The sequence below is a fragment of the Arachis ipaensis genome, chromosome B05 (genome assembly GCF_000816755.2).
Source record: "Arachis ipaensis cultivar K30076 chromosome B05, Araip1.1, whole genome shotgun sequence".
Taxonomy (NCBI): Eukaryota; Viridiplantae; Streptophyta; class Magnoliopsida; order Fabales; family Fabaceae; genus Arachis; species Arachis ipaensis.
Window position 1 is genome coordinate 139,060,588 of NC_029789.2, and position 6,605 is coordinate 139,067,192.

General features: G+C 31.1%; 1 long non-coding RNA gene across 1 annotated transcript; it reads right to left on the bottom strand.

Annotated features, from left to right (window-relative positions):
* LOC110262608 lies at positions 1,291–1,998 on the bottom strand. Its single transcript, XR_002347475.1, has 2 exons — positions 1,602–1,998; positions 1,291–1,356 (listed from the first exon to the last, which is right to left on the bottom strand). It is a non-coding gene; the product is annotated as an uncharacterized LOC110262608 (long non-coding RNA).

The following is a 6,605-nucleotide window of genomic DNA, read 5'->3' on the forward strand; positions in this document are numbered from 1 at the left end:
TTTTAAATTGGGTCTAAGTATTATATATCATTTTAAATTGGGTCTAAGTATTATATATCAATCTTTAACTATGATTACCTTCATTAATCCTTCTCTTTTATGCTTCTCTTTTTCAAGGAGCAAAACATTTTTATTTAATATGTTCAGCAGATGAACAATGCGAAATCATGACCAAAGCATATTAATTAAACCATATTTTTCTACAGTCAAGCTGTTAAAAAAAAAAATCATGGGTCAAAGTTAAACACTGCACCAACTTCAAGATGCCTTTAGTATTGGGTCTTCAAGAAGCTAAATTGGATAAACAGCATGCATCAATCTTTCCGCATCTGAAATCACGAAGCAACAAAAAGAGCACAATAGGTGGCAGAAGAGTTGTTTTATGTAGTTAGAAGATATGCTCTTGACCATAAAAAAAAAAAAGAAGATATGCTTATCCAAGTTTCAGTGTCTTCCACATGCTAACCACACATCAATCTCTAAAGGTTGTCTACACCACAGGAATTCCTCCTACTCCTCTATACTGCAGTTTGCAGTATTCCATTCACAATCATAGATTTACATCAAAAACAGCCCTTAAACAGTTAAACCCCTGTCATTGTAACACCCTAACATGCTTCCCATATTCAAGCCCACATAATCTGTTCCCAGCGCCAGCATAAATTCAGTATATCATATCAAAACATTATAAACTTTAGGGTCAAGTATAGATATCACCGTCCTCTCGAACAAAAGAAGCTAACACCATTTATTTTAGGGTCAAATATAGATATCACAATCCTCTCAAACAAAAGAAGCTAACACCATTTTATTTCAGATTCTAAGGTCAACGTATTTCCATCTTTTCCGATTATAAAAGCCACACATGTCATCCAACGGACATTTTCAATTTTTGGGTCAAGTAGATCATGTCCCCTTTTTCCTCATATCATAAAAGCGGACGCATATCATCCTTTATTAAATAAATTGGGTCCAAGTATGTTGTATCTCGATCTTTTCAAGATCATAAAAGCCATGTTTACCATCATTCATCATAAAAGCAACCGTATATCGCCCTTTTTTTCAAATTGGGTTCAAGTGTATGTCATATCTCGATCTTTTCAAGATCATAAAAGCAACGTATATCACCCGTTTTCCAAATTGGGTCCAATTATATCGTATCTCGATCTTTTCAAGATCATAAAAGCAAATCCCATTATAACATGCAAGAAAAAGAAAAAGAACAAAAGAAAGATACCCTCTTCATCCTCTTTCTAGTTGATGATAAGTCTTGGCTTCTTCAAAAATGAGAGGCTTGTAGGTAAAAATATAACCGTCGACGCATCGATGGGACTCATCAACAGCATTATTCTGCTTCTGAAAACACACCAACAGTTTTTGTTTCCAAAACAGTTATGAATTTGTACAATTGTGAAAGGAAAACAAAACAGAAAAGGGAGAGAAAGATAGAGTGATGAATGAAGAATAATTTGCCTTGAAATCCTTGATTCTTGAGGCATCGCCATTAACTACCTAATCAAGCAGCGGAAAAGTTTCTTTTTTTTTTTCAAGAAAATCCATTATAACGTGCAAGAAAAAGAAAAAGAACAAAAGAAAGATACCCTCTTCATGATACTCATCCTCCTTCTCGTTGATGATAAGACTTGGCTAATTGGCTTCTTAAAAATTGAGAGGCTTGGTAGGTAAAAATATAACCATTGATGAACACAGCAACTCCTTCTCGTTGATGATAAGACTTGGCTTCTTCTGAAAACACAGCAACATCTTTTGTTTCCAAAACAGTTATGAACTGCTACAATTGTGAAAGTAAAACAAGACAGAAAAGGGAAAGAAAGATAGAGTGATGAATGAAGAATAAAGAATAATTCGCCTCGAAATCCTTGGGGAAGCGAGAGAACCGATGCATCACGCATTGTGAAAGATCAAAAACCAATGGCATCACGAATTGTAAAGAGAGAAAGAAGAACCCTAATGGTGCTCTTGTAAAGAGTGTTTTTCTTTTTTAGGTCTAACCCAAGTCGGTGGCTAACTTATAATTAACACTACTTCAGGCCCAACAAAAATAAACTTCTTCGAGCCCAACATGACCATTTTACAAACCAAAAACTAAAACAAAAATCTAAAAGTGTATTTAGTTTGCATTTATTTTTGTTTTTATTTTTATCTGTTTTCTGAATTTTTTGAATAAAAAAGTAAAAACAGAAGGTAAAAATAAAAAATAAGATTTTATTGTTTTTAGTGTTACTTTTTAGTTTTCATTTTTTCTTTTATAAAATCTTTAAAATAGAAAATATTAAAAATAAAAATAAAAAATAAAAATGCAAATTAAACACACTTTAAGCTAACCGAGGACGACAATAATAAATTAATAATGGATTAATCTTTTATTTCTGCAAAAATTGTTAATTTTAGTTTTGGATTTGATTCTTAGAATTTAATTTTTGATATCGTGTAAATAATTTTATACGTGTATCCAATTACGTAATGTCATATCAGTAAAAATAATTATCTTTTTATATTGACTGCATAAATAGTCATCCAAAAAAATAGATACAATTATTTTATTCTATCAATGCATCAAAATTAAACTTTTGATCCTTATACATAAAAATTTTGATTTAGGTACAAATATATTTCAATAAACATTTATTTTTAAGTTGTTGCCTTTATTTTATTTGGTTTTTGGTCCATAAAAAATTGTTATGTATGTTTTAAATTTATATAGAAATTTTTAGACTTCTTATATTGGTCTCATTTAAAAGTTTTATATCACAGGGGATTGTATTTATCTTTTTCAATTAGAAAATTGGATTAAGAACACTCACTTCATCAATTATATAACAAAAAAAAATATTTTCGTTGGTTTTTTTAAATAAATATCTTTTTAAATACTTGTCAAAGATGTCAATCCAAATTTTCAATTCAATCTGGTTAAAGATGAAAAAAAAAAGAAATAAATAAAAATTCAAAAGATAAGAAAAGGAGAAAGGAGAGAAGAAAGAAGATTAGGATGAATGCAAGAAAAAAAACTCAAAGGGAGAAAAAAAAATAAGAAAGAAGAAAAGAAGGAGAAGAAGGAAGAGATGATAGAAAAAGTGAAAAACAAAGGACATGAGATGATTTTTATTACATTTCTCTTTTTTTTTTTGACATTATCATAAAATTTACCCATTATTTGTAGAAGTACATATATCATGCATGTCTGCTATTTCTTTTTGTTCATCCTCTCCATGCCTTATTCATCAAGACATGTACAAATGATGATCATTCGATGTCTCTTTTATCATTTTTTTATACTTTTCTTTTTTCTCATTCTTCAATTGTTCAATTTGTCTAACATTTTTAGTAAATTGAGCCAAGTCATGAAATTGTTGATTTACAAGATTCTTTCTAATACTTTTGTAGCCATTTTGACTTCAGAATCTGGAATTGGAGTAAAGCATCTATTTCTCGTGCAAGTGAATCAAAATTAAACTCATTTGATTTTCATAATATCAGTGTTGTGGTAGCTTGTTGAATAGGTTCTTACAATTGTTATCTTATTTTTTATGTGATTTTTTGTGGTGTTATGAATTCTGTGACATGGGAGCTACTGTTATACATATATTTTTTTTTTCACTATAGATTTAAAAATTTTTCGAAAGGGAAAAAGGGCTTATTTCATAAAGCAATTGTGTTGGTATGCCCGATAACAATAAATTTCTTACTTTTGCTATTTGATTATGAGGCAATTGAGTGAATGTTAGTTGTTTTTAATGTCATTTTGATAAGAAATTGATTTGTTTTAAGAACTTATTATCGATTTCTGGTTATCTCATTAACTACTCTCGTGATACAAAATTTTTCAGTCTTAGATAGAAAAAATGATATGGTATAAATAGATGGAGAATGAAAACATGACAAGGAGGCAACAATATTAGTTCAGTTAAAGTTAAATTATAAAAAAAATTAACGAGAAATATTGATACACAAATCTAACTCATTAATCATTTAAATTTCAAATCAGAATATGTTCATCTCTAAAATACTTCATATTTTACTTTGATTCTCCCCCTAATAATATTATTTGCCGGTTTCAAGGCTGCCTCAGTTTTATAATTCTGGTTTGATGCCTAAAATATCATAAAGGATTGCAAAAGCTTGATGTTGGTCATCCAAGTTTGGGATTTATAGTGTGAGAGTCACATTTTCTTTCTCTAATACGAATTTGGCTACATCATGATTTTTTATTCTTCTTGTACTACTTTTATGGTTTCTCCAAGAGATGCTGTGAATAAAGATGCAAATTCATCTAGTCTCAGCAAGTTTATTGTCAAAAATCAGCAAATTTATTAGCAACTGTAAAAGTTTTGACATTGAAACTCTAGAAGAGTGTTAGTAAAATTATTTCTAACGGAACAAAAACATATGATTCTGTGATACTTTGTTGTTCTCGTTAGCATGCAAATTTAGAACGCGGAGGAAATTAAAAGTGGCGAAACCTTCATCAATGGAAGGACAAAATCACATTTTTATTATGGTTATATGTTTGATCTATATAACAATGGGGTAGGCTTATAAAAGCAGAAAGATTTCATGTTGCACAATAGGTGATAAAAATCGTTGCTCAACATCATCTATTTCTCGCTTTCTTAATTCCTTTCCCTTGTTTATTGCTTATTCCAAATCGAAGTGATTGTGACTCTATTGTGTATAAGTACGATTTTGGTCCCTAAAATTTAACGCCAGAATCGATTTCGTCCCTCTTCTAATTTTGAATTTAAAATCGTCCTTAACGTTTTTTTTTCGTATTAAAATCGTCCTTTTTAATAAAATTTTTAATTTAATTCATAAACTACCCCTATTTTAATAAAAAAATAAAATTTAAAAATAAAATAAATATAAAATAAAAAAAAAAGAAAACTAACAAATATCTAATATAAAATTTTTAAATTGACGATTAAGTACCAAAAGTTGAGTAAAATGGGGTCAAATTTAATAATCTAATGGGGCAAATAAATATTATTATCATATACTACTCAAAAAAAATTCTAAATTGTAGTGGGGGCGCTTGCCCCCACACCAATATACTTGGAACCGTCCCTGAGTGAGGGGAAAGAGAAAGGGGGGAGGGGGACGGCGGTGGCGTTGGTGGTGGTGTTGGTGGTGGTGGAGTGGCAGTGGGTGTTGATGATGATGATGATGGTGGTGATGATGATGTTGATAATGGTGGTGGAGTGGCAGTTGGTGGTGGTGGTGGTAGAGGAGGTAATTATATTGGTAGTGGTGAGGGTATTTTTGTCCAAAAAAAATTAAAAGGACGATTTTAATACAAAAAAAAATGTTAAGGACGATTTTAAATCCAAAATTAGAAGAGGGACGAAATCGATTCTGGCGCTAAACTTTAGGGACCAAAATCGTACTTACCCCTTATATAAAATAGGGAAAGTATGAGGAGCCAATGGAATATTTATACAATGTGTACAATAGAAACTTTTAAAGAGTTAGAAGGTTAATTATATCATTTAGGATAATCAAATAAATACCATTAAACAACAAAATTACAAATTACCAACAAAAAAGTCTTCTAAGTGATGCGTGAGCATCTTGTCTATCTTTTCCTAGTGAATTTGCATCTAATTTGTTGAGTTTAATTAAGAATTAATTATATTTTAGCCACTATGGATGCTATTTTGAGTTTTGTACAATACTGTTTATTTTAGGTAGCATTTGGCGGAATTTGATGGAGTTTCTGCAGAGAAAGAGAAGAAGCCAAGGAGATGACCAGCAAATATCGACGCGGACGCATGGCTCACGTGACCGCGCGGAATGGAGAAAATCGCAATGACGCGATCGCGTGCCTGACGCGAACGCGTGGACTGGAATATGCACAAATGACGCGAACGCGTGGACGACGCGGACGCGTCACATGAGCGATCTACAGAATTGACAGAAAACGCTGGGAGGCGATTTCTGGGCTATCTTGACCCAGTTTCCAGCCCAGAAAACACAGATTAGAAGCTGCAGCATGGACAATTCAAGTGGTCCCCATCCATCCATTGAAGATTTGATTATTTAAATTAATTCAAATTTAAATTCAAATTTTAATTCTAGAAAAAGATATTATTTTAATTTTTAGTTTTAGATATTAGATTTCAAATTAATTAGGATTAGTTATAAAAAGGAGAGACTTCTCTCCTAGTAGAAGATACCATGAGGAGGATTCCATTAGGGAATTCTATACAAATTTACATTCTACATTCCATGAGCAACTAACCCTCCATTGTTAAGGTTAGGAGCTCTGTCTATTTCTATGGATTGATTTTATTGCTTTTTCTATTTTAATTTATGGATTTATAATTTAAGAATTATTTTCGCTCTTTATTTTATGAATTTGGGTGGAACGGAAGTATGACCCTCTTTCTATTTGAGTTCCTGTAAAACTTGGAAAAGCTCTTTACTTGAACAACAGCTTGAAAACATATTCTCCTAAATTTTAATTATTTGGACTTAACGGGATACGTGACATATAATCCTTTTATTTTTGGGTAATTAGAGTTTTTGTGGCATATAAACTGGAATATGATTATCACCCTCTAATTGGAATTAATTGACCAAGGAATTGG